The sequence below is a fragment of the Rhinopithecus roxellana genome, chromosome 4 (assembly GCF_007565055.1).
Source record: "Rhinopithecus roxellana isolate Shanxi Qingling chromosome 4, ASM756505v1, whole genome shotgun sequence".
Lineage (NCBI taxonomy): Eukaryota > Metazoa > Chordata > Mammalia > Primates > Cercopithecidae > Rhinopithecus > Rhinopithecus roxellana.
Genome location: NC_044552.1, coordinates 76,254,128 through 76,274,478, shown reverse-complemented (window position 1 = coordinate 76,274,478; position 20,351 = coordinate 76,254,128). Strand labels below are relative to the sequence as shown.

The following is a 20,351-nucleotide window of genomic DNA, read 5'->3' as shown; positions in this document are numbered from 1 at the left end:
AATAAATATGTATGTGTGCCAGCATTTGGGCTGAGATCTGCTTTCATTATAACATGATAGGAAGTAGGGTTATGAGGAGATGAGGCTGATCAGATCCCACTACTTCTTGGCCAGGCTTGGGAACCTTAATGATGCAGAAAAGGGATTTCTATAGAGGCCAGGCACCACGATTCATTTGTCCACTTGGCAAATGTTTCTTACATAACTTCTATGTGCCAGGCATGTGCTCCTGTGTACCACACTGAGGGTACAGTGTTGCAAAGGGCAGACATGCTCCCCTCCCTCAAACAGCTTACAGACCAGGAGACAAGTGATCAAGCAAGTAATAACGACCAGTAGTGAGTAATATGGCAGGGAAATGCAGAGACGCGGGGACACAGAGCAAATAGAATATCCATAGGTGGGAGGTTGACACAGTGCCTCCTTTCTGCTGAAAAAATTCAAGTACTAGAACTTAACCACACACCACTGTACCAATGCTTGAAGGCTACTGGTGGGCCTGACCCTATTATAGAATTTACAGCTCAAGGACATTTTGAAATCCTGTGGTCATCCTCTTCCCATCAGCTTGGGGTCACATGGACACCTGGTCCCCTCCTATTTTTATTCCAGAGGGCACTGAGGTTCAAATACACACGCTGCGGTTGGCAGATTTTATCCCCAGAGACCAAAGCATGAAGAGACTCCGTGACTTGCCCAAGGACATTTATTGAGTCAACAGCAGAAATGTGAAGAAAATTCTGTCACCTGACACTGGGGCCAGCTCCCTTTCCCTTGACACATCATCTAAGGGGGGAAATACTCTTCTGAAGTATCAAATAACTCTGGTCTTTTGATGAGTGAGCAAGCTGGTGGGCAAATAATGAGAACGGTGAGTGTTGAATTTCCCTTGACACAACCCTTTTGGAAAATGCAGTGGCAGATGCAAGAAGAATGTGACTTATGTTATAATGAAAGCAAAAGTATTTTCAAATAGATTCAGAGGGCTAATAAACAGAAGGACTGGCTATGAGTGTCAGCCTAACGGAGAGCAGAGAAAATGATCCTAGAGTTCTCAGCCAGGCAAGATGACTGCTCACAACACACAGCTTTTATACAGGGAGTGAGTGTACTTTTTCATCCTCTTAGTTACGGAAGAGAAAGGGAAAGACACTCTTCAAACACAGATCACTTAAGAGTAGTCTCACTTGAGAAGCTAGTGACATGTGCTGATAAAATGACAGCCGCAGGATTCTTGTTGAGATGAGAAAACAACGCCTTTGGGGGTAGAGGATCTGTGAGTCACTCCCTCTGTGCCGAAGAAAAGGACTCGGGAGAAGCCTGGCCTGAGTGCTATGGATCCACTGACCCCTCAGTCACACTAAATATCTATGAGAACCATGAAGGAATGAGCTTCTACATTTCAGATTGTGAATTCTGAAAAGAACGAAATTCCTTACAGAAGTTTATCTTTATTTTCTATTAGGTAGAATTTCTAGAAGCTTCTTTAAAAATTGTGGGTTCCTTGGCCTTAAAGAGTGATAATAACTTTTCCCTCAGCATAATTCTGCCCCACCCTAAAACAGCACTGTGTCTGGTTCCTATTCTTTGTCCCAGTGGCAGCACTTAAGATTAGGTTTCTCCAGTCTTCCTGTAATAAAACAAAACAACATTGAAATGAGTTTCTATGATGGCTACTTTTACGTGTCATTTTGACTGGCCCAAGGGTTTGCCCAGACAGCTGGTAAAACATTATTTTTGGGTGTGTCATGAGGGTGTTGAATTGGTAGCTGCATAAAGAACACTTGCCCTCACCAATGTGGGTGAGCACCATCCAACCCGTGGAGAGCCCAAGTAGCGTCAAAAGGTAGAGGAAGGGTGAATGTGCTCTCTCCTTGAGCTGAGGCATCTGTCTTCTGGCCTCAGCCATCAGGCCTATGTGTATATATCAGGCCTATGCATATCTCTCTATATATATCCTATATTTCAATCTATAGATCAATAGGATAGAGCTATATATCTGATATCTATATACAGGATATATACATCTATATATCCTATACCTATATATAGGATCCAACATATAGATCTATATATCCTATTGCTTCTGTTTCTCTTGAGGGCACTAATACAGCTTCTTTAGGATCTTTCTGTTTAAAAGAGAAAAGGAAGATGGCAAGGGAAAGATTTTCCTTTGACATTTAGTTCACTTGAAGGACTCTGTTTACTGAAACATTTCTATGGGCTTCATTTTATAAAGGCAACCATATACAATCTACCAATGTCAGTAGACACATAACATCCACACCCCCAGGCAATTTAAGATTAGAAAGCTCAGATCTGGTTGGCCTCGGTGTGCTCATTTGACTTTATTTTTTCTTCCTCATCTGCAAGATATTCAAGATTATTATGTCAATAGATAGATTGTATTGGGGAAGAAGAGATGTCATCAAAGTTGGATATCACTGAATTTTTCCGGTTTTTCAAAAGTTTGTAACATAGAAACAAATCTCTCTAGACCAAACTACACAAGAAGCCAATCCCCTTCATATGATAAACATTCCACTTGACAGGACAAATCCTTTGATTTTTTTCTGCAAGGAAATTCTATGAAAGAACCTGGAAGCCTGTTTACAGAGACTAGAGAAGAATAAGCTCTGTGAAGAGCTCTTTCCTGAGACCTGAACACCCAACTGTCTGCTGGACATCATTTTCTTAGACACCCCCAAATTCAACATGTCTAAAACAGAACCTGTTGTCTCTTCTCCCCACCCCTCCAACCCTGCTCCACTGAAGTTGCTATCTCATTGATGCCACCATCTCCCACCCAGGTGTCCAAGCTGGAAACCAAGGAATCCTCCATGAGGCCTTGCTCTCGCGTCCTCTCCACTATCCAGTAAGTTACTAAGTCCTGTTACTGCTGCTTCCTGTATTTCTCCCATACTTATCCACTTCTCTTCATTCTCACTGCCTGCCCCTCCCCTGGCGGTGGCTCTAAGCATCTCTCATCTGGATCACTGCACCAGCCTCTTAATAGGGGGGCCCTACCTCCTGCCTTGCCCTCCGTCTGTTCCCTACATGCAGGGAGAGTGATCCTTCTAAAATGCAAATCTGATCCCGTCACTTTTCTGCTGAAGATCCTTCCGTCGCTCCCCACTGGGAATAAAGGTCAAACAATGCTCAGAAAGAACTTCTTTGTCTGAACTGGTTTATCTCTTCAAAGTCTTGACTAGCCACTCCTACTCTCTCCTACTCCATCCTTGAGCTGTGAAAACTTGCAGGTCCTAGATGAATCCGCCTTGCAGTCTGTCTCCTCTTGGCCTTTGCATACAGTAGCCTCCCAGCATGGAACACTCTTTATTCTCACTCTTCGCCTAAAAAACTGCTACTGGCCCTTCAGATCTCAGCTTAGAACCCCCTTCTCAACTTAGCTTACATGCTCCCATAGCACAGCCTGTATGTCCCATTTCAAAGCTCTTGCCTCACTTGGGAATGCAAATGTCTATTTACTCATTTGGCTGTATTCACTGCTAAAATATATGCTTCTTATATGACATGTTAGAAAAGGCAAAACTATAGTGACAGAAATCAGATCAGTGGTTGCCAGTGGCTGGGGGGAGGGTAGGAGATTGACTACCAGCAGCGCAAGCAATCTTTTCAGGGTGATGTAAATGTTCTCTATCTTGATCCTAACAGTGGTTATACTACCCCGTGCATTTGTCAAAATGCATCAAACTTTACACTTAAAATGAGTGAATTTTATTGTATAGAAAGTGTACCTCAATAAAGCTGACTTTAAGAAAAATTAATATATGATCCTCTAGGGCAGGTTTATACTTAGAACAATCCTTGGCTCATAATAAGTGCCTACAGTAGGTAATTGTTAAACCAATGAATGGATAAACAAATGAATATTATTTCCTTTCCCCTATTGTTTTGTACAATTGGCATAAACTTATTTTTTTAAAGATGTGTTTAAAAAGTGTTCATTTATGATCTACCTTGTCATCCCATCAATGGAATCAAATTTCTTTCAGTGAAACATGTAAACGTAAGACCTGTGTGTGTCTTATGGGAGAAAATGTTTCCAGGATGAACTCAGAGGAGGAGAAAGCATTACAGTGGCACCAGACAGCAGTAGCTCTACTTGCCCTAGGCACAAAGAGGGTGAGAAATAAATGCTTCAGGGGATTGGCTAGCAGCAGTTCTGAGGCCTGCTGCCCTGAAGCTTCTTTTCTGCAGCTCCTGGCTGATCTAGGTTCTGGATGCATCATATCTTGAAGGCACTGAGAATATCCACTTCCTATTCCTTAGCTGCATATATCTTCCTTCCCATGGACTAGGCAGCTCAGGAAAAACAGAGTGGGAGCTCCTGCCCAGACCACCACGTGAATGCCTGGGTGCTGATGCAGAGAGACTAACTAGAGACAAGTAGCGGCTTTGGCCTGAGACATATTTGACCAGAGGCACAGGATGTACTTGCTTAACGGTAACCTAATACCAGGGTTAACCCTTGCCCAGCTGTTCCAGGTTAGGGGCCCTTTCTGCACTGACAGTCTTCTTCAAGAACAAAAGAATATTTTGAATTGGAAAAGATTAGCTTGCTCTTTCCTTCATTTTCAGTTGAGGAAACTGAGGTCAGAAAGGGTGAGAGACTTGGCTGGACTATGACGAGATCGCTGGGGCTGGAACCTTGTTTCTGCACTTGAGGGCCAGCTGCCAGTAGCCTTCTCCCTGTACCACTCCCAGGTGGTTTGCTCATCCCAACGCACTGCAGTGTGGGGAAGGAGAGTGTGCTCTTCTTCACAACCCAGCAGGGATTAACACAGGCTACTTACCTGATTTTAGAAAGTACTTGGTGAATCAATATAATGAGTCTCAGAATTCAAATTTTCTCTCAGATTTTACTATTGAAAAAATGAAAAGAACAAAAAGTAAAAACAAATGGACCAATTTTTTAAAGATCACGCAAGTCATCACCCTTCCCACCTAATTGATCAACTCCCTTGGAAGGTGACGGCTTCTCTCCTACCTGTCTAAGCACACATGAATCACATCAAGTCCTCCATGTGGCTCAACACCGCCTCTTTTCCTCTCGCACACCTGGTGGAGACTGTTGAATGAATAAACAGACAACCTCATTTGTAAGTAGGTGGCTTGGAATCCAGAATGCATTTTCCAAAGGAAACGACGTCATAGGAGGGCTTGGGTTTCCTGGGCCTGCCCACAAAGCCTAATTAATCTATCACACTACTGAAAGGCTATATATTTTCAGTAGGAAATAAGGGGAAAAAGAAGTACAGTTACCATACCCGTTATAAAATAAACATAAAAACCCAAACAAGAAATGCTTGCCTAGGGCAGACCTTACCTCTACTACCCAGCTCCACTCAGAAGACGGAGCAGAGCCTGTCTCTTTCTCCTAAATGAGTGATCATGCCTCAAAATTAGTGCCTTCATTTACTAATAGCCAAATCTCTCTCTGCCAGCTGCTCAGATTAACCAGGCATATATTACTTTCATCTTTAATAAACAGGCACTCTAGAGTCAGTGGCTGGTCTCCATGGCAACCAGATGAAGTTTTTCCGCTGATGTCGGGGGCAGAAAGGCAGAAGGAATAGACGCTGAGATGGCAGGGGAAGGTATGTATGGATTATAATGTACTGTCCTCCATTTCCTTACTGGTCCCAGGCTACCTCCCAGCAAGAATGGAGAGTGGCTGTTTCAACCTTCTACTGCACACAGAGGAAGAGGGGTCCTGATCAGTGCTATCAGTACCATGGGAAAGGGCTGGGTTACAGAGCTCAGCGCACACCAAGGCCTGCACTGCTAAGGAGCTACATGCAATTGCATCCAACTGGATTCTCATTTCCTGTGTGTGCCTGGCCCTGTGCTTCATGCTGCAGAGGTGGTTTACAGGAAGAGCATGTAGACTTGAGTGAGGAGAGGTGCCAACACATATCATGGGGAGGGCAGGAGGAGGTCCAGCCCCTGCCTCCCCAACCAGGAGCAGCTGCAGCTCACAGCACCATTTGCCCTCAAGCTAAGCCACACCTAGTTCTTGAGCTCTGGCTAGAATGACTTTAGCCTTGCCAATCTAGCAGCTGGTCAGGCTGAATCAAGCATTTTTTTTTTTTTTTTTTTTGATAGTTCATGGATGCAGCATCATCCACTGGGCCCCTAACACCTGGAGACCCACAGAATTCCTGCCTTCCCTCAGCCATGACTGGTGGATTGACTTGGCCTGCATGACTGGGATGTGACTCACATTCCTAACCCAGGCTGGGGCCCTGACACCCTGCGTTTGTCTTGCCTGCATCTTACCTCAGGCACCTGAACCTAGTTTCATATCCCTAGGCAGGTTCCTGCTCTAAGGGAATGGTCACCCAGAACCAACCTGACAAAAGCTTTCATTCTATTTCAGCTACTGTTTGCTGCTGGAACTGCCTACCTCTGTGCCCCAGTAGGGGGACAGATTGCTGTGGGCCCTGAAGACTGGACCTTGGACCACTTGCACCTCCTCATGCCAAGGCCTGTCAACTTCTGGTACCAAATCTTCCTCATCCCTACAAACCAGGGATGCTGCCAAAATACCAGAAATCCTTATTCCTGAGACTGAGGTGGTATTTGAAATGGGTCTTGAAGGGTGGCCAGGATTTGGACAATAAAAGAGAGGACTTTCTCTGTCAGCACCAGGGTCCTTGATGAGAGTCATAGAGTGATGGTGTAATTCATTCAAATCTCTATTAGGTAACCCCAGCCTCCTGCCCCACTCAATAGGTAAGAGTACAGGTCATCCTGGTGGGTGGAATCAGCTCCTTCCAGGGCACCTGCTGCACAGACAGGAGTTCAGTCACGGCCTCCTCCTGGAGTTGGGTTATATAAATACAACCAATATCCTTCTAGGGTTCTTAAAGTGGAACTTTACAGCCAGATTCTGTAAAGAGAATTTATAACTAAAATGTACTAAACATATTCACTCATTATTCACAAAATCAATGAGGCTAGAGAAGCAGGGACCTGTCACAAAAGGCTCTTGTAGGACACATTAAGGAGCTTGGATTTTGTTTAAGGAGACAATGTTGAGCTACCAAACAATTTTAATCTAGGGAATAATGTGATCAGATGAGGGTTGAAGAAAATGCCTGGCCGGGCGCGGGGCTCACACCTGTAATTCCCGCACTTTGGGAGGCCGAGGCGGGTAGATCACCTGAGGTCAGGAGTTCAAGACCAGCCTGGCCAAGATGGTGAAACCCCGTCTCTACTAAAAATACAAAAAAGTTAGCTGGGTGTGGTGGCAGGTGCCTGTAATCCCAGCTACTCAGAAGGCTGAGGCAGGAGAATCACTTGAACCTGTGAGGCGGAGGCTGCAGTGAATCAAGATTGCATCGCTGCACTCTAGCCTGGGCAACCGAGTAAGACTCTGTCTAAAATAAAATAAAATTAAATAAAATTAAAAATTAAAAAAAAAGAAAATGTCTATGCTGTTGTAGGCATAGAGGTGGGAGTGAGGGTTTGGAGACTTGAAAGAAGAAGCCAAGAGGCCACTTCTGCCCAGTTGCTCCATGAGGGGCAAGGAGATTCCCAGACAGCAGGCTCCTCCACTTGCCCCATCTGTTTTCATGGTGCTTTCTGCTGAACTCCCCATGCCTCTGCTGTGTCTCCTGCCTGCTCCCCCTTGGGTGCTTCCCTGTATTCCTTTTCTCCTGTACTTTTCCACTTGCACCCTACATCACTGTTTCCTGAGCTCACCTCTCCTTTTCCTACTCTGTGCTCTGGTATTCAACATGGAGGGTGGGGGTGGGGGGTGAGGAAAGCTGCTTGCTTTGCCCCAGGTAATTCTCTCATCCTCTCTGCCAGCTTTCAGGGGAAATACTGGTCCCAGAAGACAAACCCTTCCTCCTGTCCATTGGAAACAAGTAGGTTGATTTTTCCATCACAGGAGTGAAACAGCAAAGGCTGTTGGTTGCACCAGTGGATCCAGCGTCTACTAAGAGCTTACTACTCATTTCTATCCATTTAGTATGGTATACTCCAGAAGATTCTCTTGCCCCTCCCTTGACCCGAAATACCTCCTCTACTGGTGCCTGAAAGCCTACCATTAACCTAGTCATTCCTTTGTGTTAATCATTACTTTCTCCCAATGTTCTTCCTTTGAACATAAAAGCACTTCTAGAAGGGAAAAGATTTGCTTCCTAATGCCTCTATGCAAACAAAGAATGGAGGGGAAAGTGCCAAAGGTTTCAAACCTTCCCAATGGGATTGGAGTATAAATCTAATTTGACTAGGTGCAGAATTAACAAAATACATTGAAATTATAGAACTGCTGATGTCCATATAGTCATTTTTCCATTTTTTAATCTTCTTCATTTAACTGTAACATACATGCAATAAAGTCTACAAGTCTACAAATCTTAAATGTACAGCTTAATACATTTTACATATGTATACACTCATGTAACCAAACTACCACCTAGATTAAATATATTTCCAGTGCCCCTAGAAGGCTCCTGCATTTCTTTCTAGTCAATACTCCTCCAAAAATAACCACTTTTCTGACTTCTGTTACCCTAGAATAGTTTTGCCTATTCTTGAGCTTCATGTAAATGCAGCCATGTGGAGCCCAGACTTTTCGACTCAATATAATATTTTTGAGATTCATGCATGTTGTTGCATATATCAGTCATCTGTCCTTTTCTATTATTGCTTAGTATTTACTACAATGTCTTAATCCATTTTTCTGTTGATAAATACTTGAGTTATTTCCAGTTTTGCAAAAAACTGTTTCCTATTTTGAATAAAGCTGCTGAAACATTCTTGTACAAGGTTTTGTGAACATACGCACTAATTTTGCTTGGACATATACCTAGCGGTGGGATTCTTGTTTCATAGAGTAGACATGTACATAACTTTATTAAAAACCATCAAATAGATTTTCAAAGTGATTATATCTTTTTTCATTCCTACCAGCAAATGTGTGAAAGTTGTAGTCACTTCACATTGGGTCAGTCTTTTCAATTTTAGCTATTCTGGCAGAGAAAAATTTGCAGTACATTTGCTACGAGAGGTAAATTCCTGAGCTGGGGGTCCTTGGCAGGAGAATAGAGGCCTCCTATCAGTGATAGATGTGGAAATGCAGTTCTGATGAGTATTCATTTTGTTTCATCTTAATAATGAGAAACTGTGGGGCTAGAAAGCTAGAGAAATATTTTTTATCTTGTATCAGTACCAACTAAAAGAAAGCCAATTCTGGGGGTGGTGGGAGGGTGTAACCAGTGGGGAAAAGGGCTCATTTAGGCTAATTCTAACATAACACTCCAGATGGGTGTTAAGACAATACTGCAGACCCATGTCTGACGATCCAGTCAGAAAGGGAGCTCAGACCAGGATACTTGGTTGCCAGTAACAGAGACTAGCCTGAGCTATTGGTGCAAAAGTAATTGCAGGTTTTGCCATTAAAAGTAATGTCTACTAAAAGTAGTAACGGCAAAACCCACAATTACTTTTGCACCAACCTAATAGCATGATCAAGTGGGAATGTACATAAGGATATTTGTGGACCCACAGAATTGACAGAGTTGAGAGCCAGGCCTAGAGATGAGCAGGAACCGAGGAGGATCCAGAAGGCCAGGAGCAGGCAGCTCAGTCAGTGTGCTTCCCTGTTAACTGTTTCTGTGGTCCTTGTGTCACTTGTTCAAAGTTCAAAGATCCAGAAGCATTTATCAGATTTGTTTGAGCTTAGGCCGCATGCCCACCCTCAGGGCTGGAGGAAGCAGAATCTGTCCACTTCACAATCTTCCATCGTGGGGAGCAGACGCCTGGATTTATACCCCACGAAGGCTGCATCCACGGGAATAAGTAACTCCCCAAAAGAAATCACATGCCATCAGGAAGGAGGAATGGATGTTGAGTAGCCAAAGAAATGCCACATGTTCACTACAGGCCTACCTTCAACAGCATTAAATACACACTATTGTGTTAATAGCTATGGGCGAATGAAAGGAAACTGGCCTGGGCCTATAGGGTGAGCAAGGAAAGGGAATTCGACAGCAACAATAAAGGCCTAGTCAATTTGCTCACCGCTTCTCAAATGGACTTGAATAAGATGTCTTCTTCTTCTTTTTTTTTTTTTTTTTTTTTTAGATGGAGTCTTGCTCTGTCGCGCCCAGGCTGGAGTGCAGTGGCATGATCTCAGCTCACTGCAACCTCTCCGTCTCCTGGGTTCAAGCGATTCTCCTACCTCAGCCTTCTGAGTAGCTGGGACTACAGGCACGCACCACCACGCCCAGCTAATTTTTGTATTTTTTAAATAGAAATGGGGTTTCACCATGTTTACCAGGATGGTCTCGATCTCCTGACCTCGTGACCCACCTGCCTCAGCCTCTCAAAGTGCTGGGATTACAGGTGTGAGCCACCACACCTGTTCGCACAAAATTTCTTAATTTGTCATTTTTGGCATGTCTGAGTCACTCTGGGATCCCCTTGCAGTGTGGTACAACCTGTGTGAGGGGATCCTGGGTGGAGGTGGTGGGAGGTGGAGACGGTGGAACGGGGGGAAGATCACAGCTTAGGTATGGCACTCTTTTTCAGGTGTGAGCTTCTAAAGGCCTAAGCAAATGTCTGAGACTTGAGGATAAAAAGTATAGGTTTCAAAATACATAAATCACAATACCTGAAAATACCTGTGATCCCAGCAATTTGGGAGGCTGAGGCAGGAGGATCACTTGGGGCTGGGAATTCAAGACCAGCCCAGGCAACATAGTGAGACCTCATCTCTACAAAAAATTTTAAAAATAGCCAAGGGTAGGCTGGGTGTGGTGGCTCACGCCTATAATCCCAGCACTTTGGGAGGCCGAGGCTGGCAGATCACCTGAGTTCGGGAGTTCAAGACCAGCCTGACGAACATGGAGAAACCACTGTCTCTACTAAAAATACAAAAAAAAAAAAAAAAAAAAAAAAAAAATTAGCCAGGCATGGCGGTGCATGCCTGTAATCCCAGCTATTTGGGAGGCTGAGGCAGGAGAATCACTTGAACGTGGAAGGTGGAGGTTGCAGTGAGCTGAGATCGCACCATTGTACCATGAAAAAAAGAAAAAAACAATAGCCAAGGGTGGTGGCACATACCTGTATTCCCAGCTACTTGGGAGGCTGAAGTAAGAGAATCACTTGAGCCCAGGAAGCCAAGGCTGCAGTGAGCCATGGTGCCACTGTACTGCAGCCTGGGCAACAAAGCAAGACTCCATTTCTAAAAAAAAAAAAAAAAAAAAAAAAAAGATAAGAGAAAAGAAAATAGCAAATTCTAACTTTTAAAATGCTCCATTCAGCGTTTAGACACCCTTTCCCACTCTTAGATGACACTCCTACCTCAGCTCACAGTTTCTCAGCCTACAGTCTACTATGCATTGTTCCAAATGACAAAGCCACCAGAAAAAAGAGACAGCACGGGCACAAGGGACCCGGTTCTCCACAATAAGTTGCCACATCTTGTTCTGCATCTGAAGCAAAGACTCAAAGTCTGCTCTAGAAAAGACAAAAAAAAGACAAAAGCCTTAATCGCATGGTTCAGAGATCTAGTTTTTGGATCCATTTTTTACTTGGAAGAGTTACTTCCACTGTTCAATGGACATAACATAGCTTTATATCTGGAAAAATTATGAAAATGTCTGAGTTACCCAATATTGGGTCAGCCTGGACTTTTGGAGCATGCATTTTTCTACAAAGGAAAGAAAACTGGTCTGGGTGTCACAAGACCTAAGTATAATCAAGGCTCTGTCATGAACTCACTACATGACCTTAGGAAAATCACAACCTTTATTCTTCAATTTCCTCTTCTATAAAATGAAGGCAATTGACTAAATGGGCACTGAAGTTTGTTCCAGCTCCATGATCACTTAAATTCTTAAATAAAAGAAGAAAGAACCATGTTACTCTCTCTGACCCATCTTCCCTAAGGCACTGCAGAAGACCAAACACATAAAATAAAAAGTATTTCAATCCAAAAAACCATGCTCAATCTCCAAGTCTCCGCAGTCTGTGATTAGTAGAATCTATCTTGCCATAATTGAGCAAAGTAGTTCTAGGAAAAAATTATACTGAATTTTACTAAATGTGCTTTCATTTGAAACCAGAGCCTTCCTTGGTTAGCCAGACCACTAGGACTGACATACTGTACCGATTACATAATGGGAGCACCATCAATATCCTTCCATTTTAGGAGAATTGGCTTTTTAGCCATCAGTCTAGAGCCCGCTATAATTTATTTTCTTTGTGGTAAGCGGATAACATGTCTACATTAGTTAAATTACTTTAATATGTGGTTGCTTTAGGCTCAAAAATTCTGACCACTCTTTTCAAGGAAACATCAACCCGCGACATGTGGACTAAATCTCCATTTTTATTTCTTTGTTCATTTTTGGTTTTTTCAAATGACTTCATTTTTGTTGTGAATGCTAAATCAACTTAAATTTTGGATCTTACTAAATAACTCCAATATTTGTGTTTGTCTTTTAACCAAATACGTTGCATCATTTTGCACCCCACCACTAGGCAACACAACTGTGATCAACTATAAATTGCTGGATGGTGAGTCCTTTATTCTGTCCACAGCAAGATAAACGACTTCCTTGCCTAACCAGCTTCTCAGGCAATAGTAATCTGAACTCCTCTCACTCTCCGTCCTTCTCAGAGGAAGCCAGTACAAGTCATGCTGCTGATCCACGTGAATGTAATTTGAGCAGTTGCAAAATGTGCAAACATATTATTAGCAATGTGTTTAAACAGCACCTTTCCCTTTGGTGTTCATAATCCTTTAAAGTTATAATATAATACTCCTTCCAGCATCACTTGAAAATATATACAGCACAGCAAGAATTATATTTTTCAAGAAATGTGATGGTTTCTTTATTTATTTATGAATAAATAAAAATGATTTATCATGCCTCACATGTATTTATTTATAGGATCTATATATCCCTTGCTTCTTTCAAAAAGAGTTTGAGGCAACTTACAAACTAGTATGTATAGCCCAATTCTAATAAGGATAAAACCAGGATGGGAGGTAGAAAAGCTTTTCCCAAACACCACAGGAAGACTTAAAGGAAAATGTGACAGATGTGATTACACAGATATCTAAAAGTTCTGTGTTGCAAAGATCAAGCAGCAGAACAACAGATAAAGGATAATACCCACAACTGTGTAAAACTGCCTGTAAAATGGTTACGGTTGACCATAAAAGGCCAACCACTCAAATGTGTTGTGCAGAGAACATGATGATGAGATCCGGAAGAAGAAATACAAATAATGAAAAGTCGTGTAATTCTAGCTCCTACAGAAGGCATTTCTTTCTTTCCCTTCCTTCCTTCCCTCCTTCCTTCCCTCCCTCCCTCCCTCCCTCCCCCTCTCTCTCTCTCCTTCCTTCCTTCCTTCCTTCCTTCCTTCCTTCCTTCCTTCCTTCCTTCCTTCCTTCCTTCCTTCCTTTCTTTCGTCTCACTCTCTTGTCCAGGCTGGATGGAGTGCAGTGGCATGATCTCAGCTCACTGCAGCCTCTTCCTCCCAGCTTCAAGTGATTCTCCTACTTCAACCTCTCAAGTAGCTGAGGCTACAGTCGTGCACCACCACGCCCAGCTAATTTTTGTATTTTTAGTTGAGATGGGGTTTCACTGTGTTGGTCAAGCTGGTCTCTGACTCCTGATCTCATGTGATCCGCCCACCTTGGACTCCCAAAATGCTGGGATTACAGATGTGAGCCACCACACCCAGCCAGGGGTTTCAAATTAAAATAAGATGACAGTTTTCACTCAGCTGAGTGGCAAAAAATAAATAAATAAATAAAGCTGTGACATGTAGTTTTATATGAATCTTTTGGTTGTTTAAAAATTGTTAGTGCAAATGATGCTGCAATGAACATCCCGGTACATATATTTCTTAGCAAATACGTACATATTCCTATAAAATAGGTTTCTAACAGCAAAATTGAATTAAAACTTATATGCAATTTAAAAATTGATACATACTGCCAGTTTTTTGTTTTGTTTTGTTTTGTTTTGTTTTTGAGAGAGGGTCTCACTTTGTCACCCAGGCTGAAGTGCTGTGGCACCATCACAGCTCACAACATCCTCAACATCCTGGGCTCAAGCAATCTTCCCACTGCTCCCCACCCTCTGCACCGCCATGCCTGAGTAGCTGGGACTATAGGAGTGTGCCACCATGCCTGGGTAATTTTTTAAAAAATTCTTTTTTTGTAGAGACAGTGTCTCACTGCATTGCCCAGGCTGGTCTCAAACTTCTGAGCTTGAGCCACCCTCCAGCTTTGGCCTCCTGAATGACAGTCATGAGCCACCATGCCTGGCCTAATACTGCCAATTTACTCTCCTAAAATATTGCCCTACATTACATTTACATCTGCAGAATATGTGTATGACCATTTCCCCCTAAACATGCAATTACTATATATCCCAGCAATTGTACTCTTGGGCACTTATCCCAGGGGAAAAAAACTGCAACAACCTATTTTCACATAAAAACTGTACATAAATGTTCATAGCAATTTTATTTAATTTATAATGGCCAAAAATTGAAAACAATCCAGATGTTCTTGAATGCTGGTTAAACAAACTGTGGTATATCCAAATCATGGAATACTACTGAGCAATAAAAAGGTGAAACACATACCAACTTGGATGAATCCCCAAGAAATTATGCTGAGTGAAAAAGGCAATCCCAAAAGGTTACAAACCAAACCAAATCAAACTAAATGAATCCATTTATACAGCTTTTTTTTTTTTTTTTTTTTTTTTTTGAGACAGATCCTCACTCTGTTGCCCAGGCTGGAGTGCAGTGGCACAATCTTGGCTCGCTGCAACCTCTACCTCACAGGTTCAAGCGATTCTTGTGCTTCAGCCTCCCAAGTATCTGGGATTACAGGCGCACACCTCCACACCCGGCTAATTTTTGTAGTTTTAATAGAGATGGGGTTTCACCATGTTGGCCAGGCTGGTCTCAAACTCCTGGCCTCAAGTGATCCACCCGCCTCAGCCTCCCAAAGCATTGGGATTATGGGCATGAGCCACCATGCCAGGCCCTATTTATCTAATATTTCTGAAATGACCAAAGTATACCAATGGAGAACAGATGAGCGGTTGTCAGGGGTTAGAGATGTGGGGAAGGGGCAAGACAGAAGAGAATGTGGCCATAAAAGGGTAACAGGACAAATTCTCCTGGTGAAGGAACTACTCTGTATTTTGACTATGATAGTCGATACATGAACCCACACTCAGGATACAATTGCATGGAACTAACACACACAAATAAGTACAGAGAAAACTGGAAAAGTTTGAAGAAGATTGATGGATTGTATCAACGTCAATATCATATCCTAGTTTTGGTATTGTTCCATAATTTTGCAAGATAGTACCATGGGAGCAACTTGGTAAAAGGAACAGGGAATCTCTCTGTAACATTTTAAAAAAATACATATGGGGGTCTCTCTACATTGCCCAGGCTGGATTCAAACTCTTGGTCTCAAGCAATTGTCCCACATCATTAGGACTACAAGTATATGCCATCACGCTGTGCTAATCATTTCTTACAACTGCATGTGATCCTACCATTGCCTCAAAGTAAAAAGTTAAATTAAGAAACATATATAAGGTGGATCTATATAACATACTATGATGTGATGATATATTGTTCCGTGAGAAAAGCATGTCACAAAAAAATAGGAGCAGAGTGTGATTATATTTGTAATAAACAAAGCCCTATATCAGATTGTATGTGAGCAAATTAATAGAAAATGCTGATTATCTCTGGAGAAGAGAAAGGGAAAAGAAACTTAGTTTTTGCTCTATATTATTCTGTATTGTTGCAGTGGTTTACAATCAACATGTCTTACTATCATGATTTCTAAAAATGTTTTCATTTTAAGGATAAATTAAATATGCCAATAATGGGTGGTTACAAATCTGTCTAGATTACGGGGTAACGAGCAGTGTCTCAAGCGAGCTGGAATCAGGGAGAGGCAAGTTCCTGTAAAGACAGCAGAAGGCTGTAGCAGGGGAGTGGAATCTGCGGCAGAACAGGGCTCTTGGGAGAGTATCCTTTGAAGAGTTTGAGGAAGGTATGTAAAGGGTTGAAGGTAAGAGGGAAGCCGGAAAGGTATGCTTTTTTGGGCTATCCAGTGGCGACAAAAATACAATATTGCTTTGGTTTTCTTTTGGGAGTGGAGGCAGAGAAGTGGTGGCTAGTATCTGGGGCTTTCTTTCGGTCCTTCCTACCATAATAGTCCTCAGGGAGCAAACATGGGGGTTCAGCCAGTTACTGGGTATGTCTCCTTACACTATACAATCTAGGACAGAGGCCAGATTTGGTGGCTCATATCTGTAATCCCAGCACTTAGGAGACCAAGGCAAGAGGATCCTTTGAATCCAGGAGTTCAAGACCAGCATAAGCAATATAGTAAGACCTTGTTTCTACAAAAAATAAAAAATTAGCTGGGCATAGTGGTGCCTGCCTGTAGTCTCAGCTACTCAGGAGGCTGAGGTGGGAGGATCCCTTGAGCCCAGTGAGCTATGATCACACCAATGCACTTTAGCCTGAATGACACAGAAAGATCCTGTCTCAAAAAAAAAAAAAAAAAAATATATATATATATATATATATATGGCAGGAAATTACATGGGCGGTTTCACTGAATTTATACAATTTCAACACAAATAACCATAGGCCATCATTGGCTCCAGGCTTTGAGCCAATCTAGCAGACTAAAAACACAACTTCCTGGTGCTTGAGCAACTTGTGAATCCTAGATGATGTCCCATGTCCATAAACTTAGCCTGATAGAGCCTTACATAGTTTCCCCCTTCTTCTAACACCCCCAAAAACCTCCCCATTACATATTCTCCTCTGGCTCCCATTTGTCAAGATCTTGTAACTCTTTCTGTGGATAGTCTGTATCACCCTGGAGAAGGTCTTATATATCTCTCTTTCTGGGCTATGTTGGAATCTAATTCTTGTTATAGAACCAGAGGCAAAAAGAAGAGAGGGAGTGGGTCTGAGACTAGGCATCAGTTCCTGAGGCAACAGTTCCAGGTGTAGTCACTGAAAATTATTTTTTTCCAGAAAGAGGCCTTTGGGAAATTTAGGATTCAAATTTCTCATCCTCATCTATGTCCTACTAGTGCCTTTCATTAGTATTAGAGACCTGGCAAGGTTGAATCTTTAATTGCCACAGAAATTCTGCAGCCCTTGCAATGAGGCCCAGGGCTTGACTGTGAACTGCAACAACAATAGATTGTTGTGATCCCCTCAAGGTTTCCATAGAGGCTTGACTCTACACACAAGTATTCTTCAACATATAGCTACAGCTCTTAATTTATCTTTTTGTCTATATATGCTCACCATAACTGTAAGACATAGCCAGCTGGCTCCATAATCTTTAAAATCACTACCTTTGACAGAACAATGAAGTGTCACTGCTATGGTTTGAATGTCCCCTCCAAAACTCATGTTGTAATTTAATTGCCACTGTGACAGTATTAAGAGGTGGGACTTTTAAGAGGTAATTAGATCATGAGGGCACCAACCTAATGAATGGATTAATGCAGTTATCACAGGAGTGGGTTAATTATCTTGAAAATTTGGTTTCTTCTCCTGCCCTCTCTTGGGTGCCCTCTAATGCCTTCCAATTTGTTATGACACAGAAAGAAGGCCCTCACCAGATGCAGCCCTTTCAATCTTGGACTTCCCAGCCTCCAGAACCATAAGCCAGATAAACTTCTATTCTTTTTAAATTGCCTAGTCTGTGGTGTTCTGTTATGACAGGAAAGATGAACAAAAACAGCCACAGTCACTTGATCTCCCAGTGTCTTGTTATGGTATTATGATACATATATTGGTTTTCATCCCTAGTTCCTGGTTCCTAACTCCCATAGTCGTTTTATAATGTTGGAGCACTTTAGACCTCAGGAAACAGATCTCTCTCTCTCTGCCCTTCTCCTCTCCTTCTTTCACCTGCCCAAGGCAAGACTCTAATCTGATTGTGGGTCAAAAAACCTTCATTCCAGAGAGAGTCCTGCCCCATACCCTAGAGGAAGGAATGGTACACAGAAAGACCAAGTCAAGTCTAAATAGATGGGCTTTGTTGAGTTTAGATAATGCACTTTTTGTCCAATCACATTTCTACACAGCTGTCAATCATGTCTATGTAATGAAGCCTCCATAAAAACCCAAGAGGACAGAGTTTGGAGAGCTACCAGATAGCTGAACACATGAAGCTTCCTGGAAAGCGGTGTGCCCAGGGAGGGCGTAGAAACTCCATGTCCCTTCCCTCATACCTTGCCCTACACATCTTCTCATCTGTATCCTTTATAGTACCCTTTGTAATAAACTGGTAAGTGTGTTGTTTCCCTGAGTTCTGTGAGCCATTCCAGCAAATTAATGGAACCCAAAGGGGGTTTCTTGGGAACCTCAACTGGAAGCCAGTTATTCAGAAGTTTTGGAGGCCAGGACTTGTGGCCAGTATGTGGAGAGATGGGAGGAAAGTTGCAGTCTTGGAGACTGAGCCCTCAACCTGTGGAATCTGACACTATTTCCAGGTAGTGTCAGATTTAACTGGAAGACACCCAGCTGATGTCCACTGCTTGATATGTGAGGAACCCATCCCCTCCCACATTTGGTCATGGAAGTCTTCTGTACTGATTGTTGTGTTGTGGTGAGAGAGCAGAGGAAAAACCCAGCCTGATGGTTTTCTGAAATACTTGCCTTCCCCTTACTCTTCATCCATGCTATGACCACTGATAATGTGCATAATGCTACTGCATGCAGATTACTAGTATTCATGTTCATCCTTCAAACCTCCCCACTTCCCACATGGTTATCCTTCAGCTCCTCAAACATGATCAACCCAATCCCAAATCCCATTTTGAGGATCTATTTACTAGTAAAACTTCTAGTATCAGTCTCATTACCAGCAAGAAACAGGTGGTACATTCAAGCTAGGATGACTGAAAGAGGGAGGTGTCTACAGTGGTGTAGATAGGGCACAGGGAAATCCCAAGGGAGAGGGTGATAAACCAAGAGCTAGCAGTGGAGCATAAAGAGAAGAGAGACAGTGACTTTCAGTCCAGAGACTCAGACAGCCTGTGGCAACCTCACAGAAACAGAGCTAAGGGAAAAATCACCTTGACTTCACTCTCTCCCTAATTTCCAGTCTCCTGCCAGGGATCCCCAGTGGCCAAACCCAGGGCAAAGCTAGAGGCAAGGAAGCCAGTGGATGTAGTCAACCATGTCAGCCTCCTGGGTGGAGCGTTAATCTGGAGGGGAAAATGCAAAAATCTTAAACACATTAGGAAAGGCAGTGATGTTCTAAACAACCTTAGTATGAGGTGCTTGTGCAAAGCAGGTACTTACATGGCTCAGGAGATTGGAGGAAAGTCTGGACTGTTGTATAAATCTGAAAGCTCTCAGCATAGAGGCAAGGCCATATGAGTGATTGAGACGGATAAAGTAGCTAGGGTGAGAGAAGAGGATCTAAGTTTGAACCTGAGGAGTTCCAACGTGTAAAGGTCAGGTGGAAGAGGAAAAGCTGGCAAAGGGACAGAGAAAGAGAGCCAGAGAGTGAGACAACCCAGGAGAGTGTGGTAGCTTGGATACCAAGAAAAATAGCTTTTTCCAAAAGAAGGGAGGGTCAACTTTGTTGAAGTAGGCTGAGAGATCATATAATACAAAGACTGAGGAGTACCCATGGGATTTCGGGCCATGGAGGTCACTGGGTCCTTCAACAAAAAAAGTTCTAATAGAGGAGTAGGGAAGGAAGCCAGCTGGAGGAGGCTGATAAGTAAATGGGCAACGAATAAGGGCAAACAATGACTATGTACAACTCTTCCAATCAGTTTAGGAGTGAAGGGGAGGAGAAAAACAGCAGAACTGAACAGAAAATTTGGAGTCCAGGAATAGAGTTTTTTAGAATGGGAGTGACTGGAGCATGTTTACATGCTGATGGAAACGGCCCATTAGAGAGGAATAATTCAAAGATAGAAAAAGGGGAGGATTTATAACGTACCTTTCCTAAGAAGGCTGGAATATATGGCATAAAAAGAGACTTGACCTTTGTAGGAGGACAGACATCAGTTCCATTTTGCCAGATGGGAAGAGCAAAGGATGGCTACAGAGGTGCAGGTTGGTTTATAGGAGCCGGTGGCAGGAAGTGAGGTATTTGCCACCAGAGGGCATCTATTTCCTCTGTGAAGCAAGAACAAAGACATCTGCTGAAGTGAGCAATGAGATGGGGGCTCAAAGCTTTGAGAAGTGGAGAAAGTTTAAAATGGTCATTTCAGAAATAGAAGGGTGAGGGACAAGAGGAAGACAGTGAGATTCCC

At 42.8% G+C, this 20,351-nt stretch overlaps 1 long non-coding RNA gene across 1 annotated transcript; it reads right to left on the bottom strand.

Annotated features, from left to right (window-relative positions):
* Positions 1-694: 694 nt before the first annotated feature.
* On the bottom strand, positions 695-20,123 carry LOC104682953. Its single transcript, XR_004056870.1, has 4 exons — positions 20,036-20,123; positions 5,012-5,092; positions 4,818-4,886; positions 695-1,630 (listed from the first exon to the last, which is right to left on the bottom strand). It is a non-coding gene; the product is annotated as an uncharacterized LOC104682953 (long non-coding RNA).
* Between the last annotated feature and the right edge of the window lie 228 nt (positions 20,124-20,351).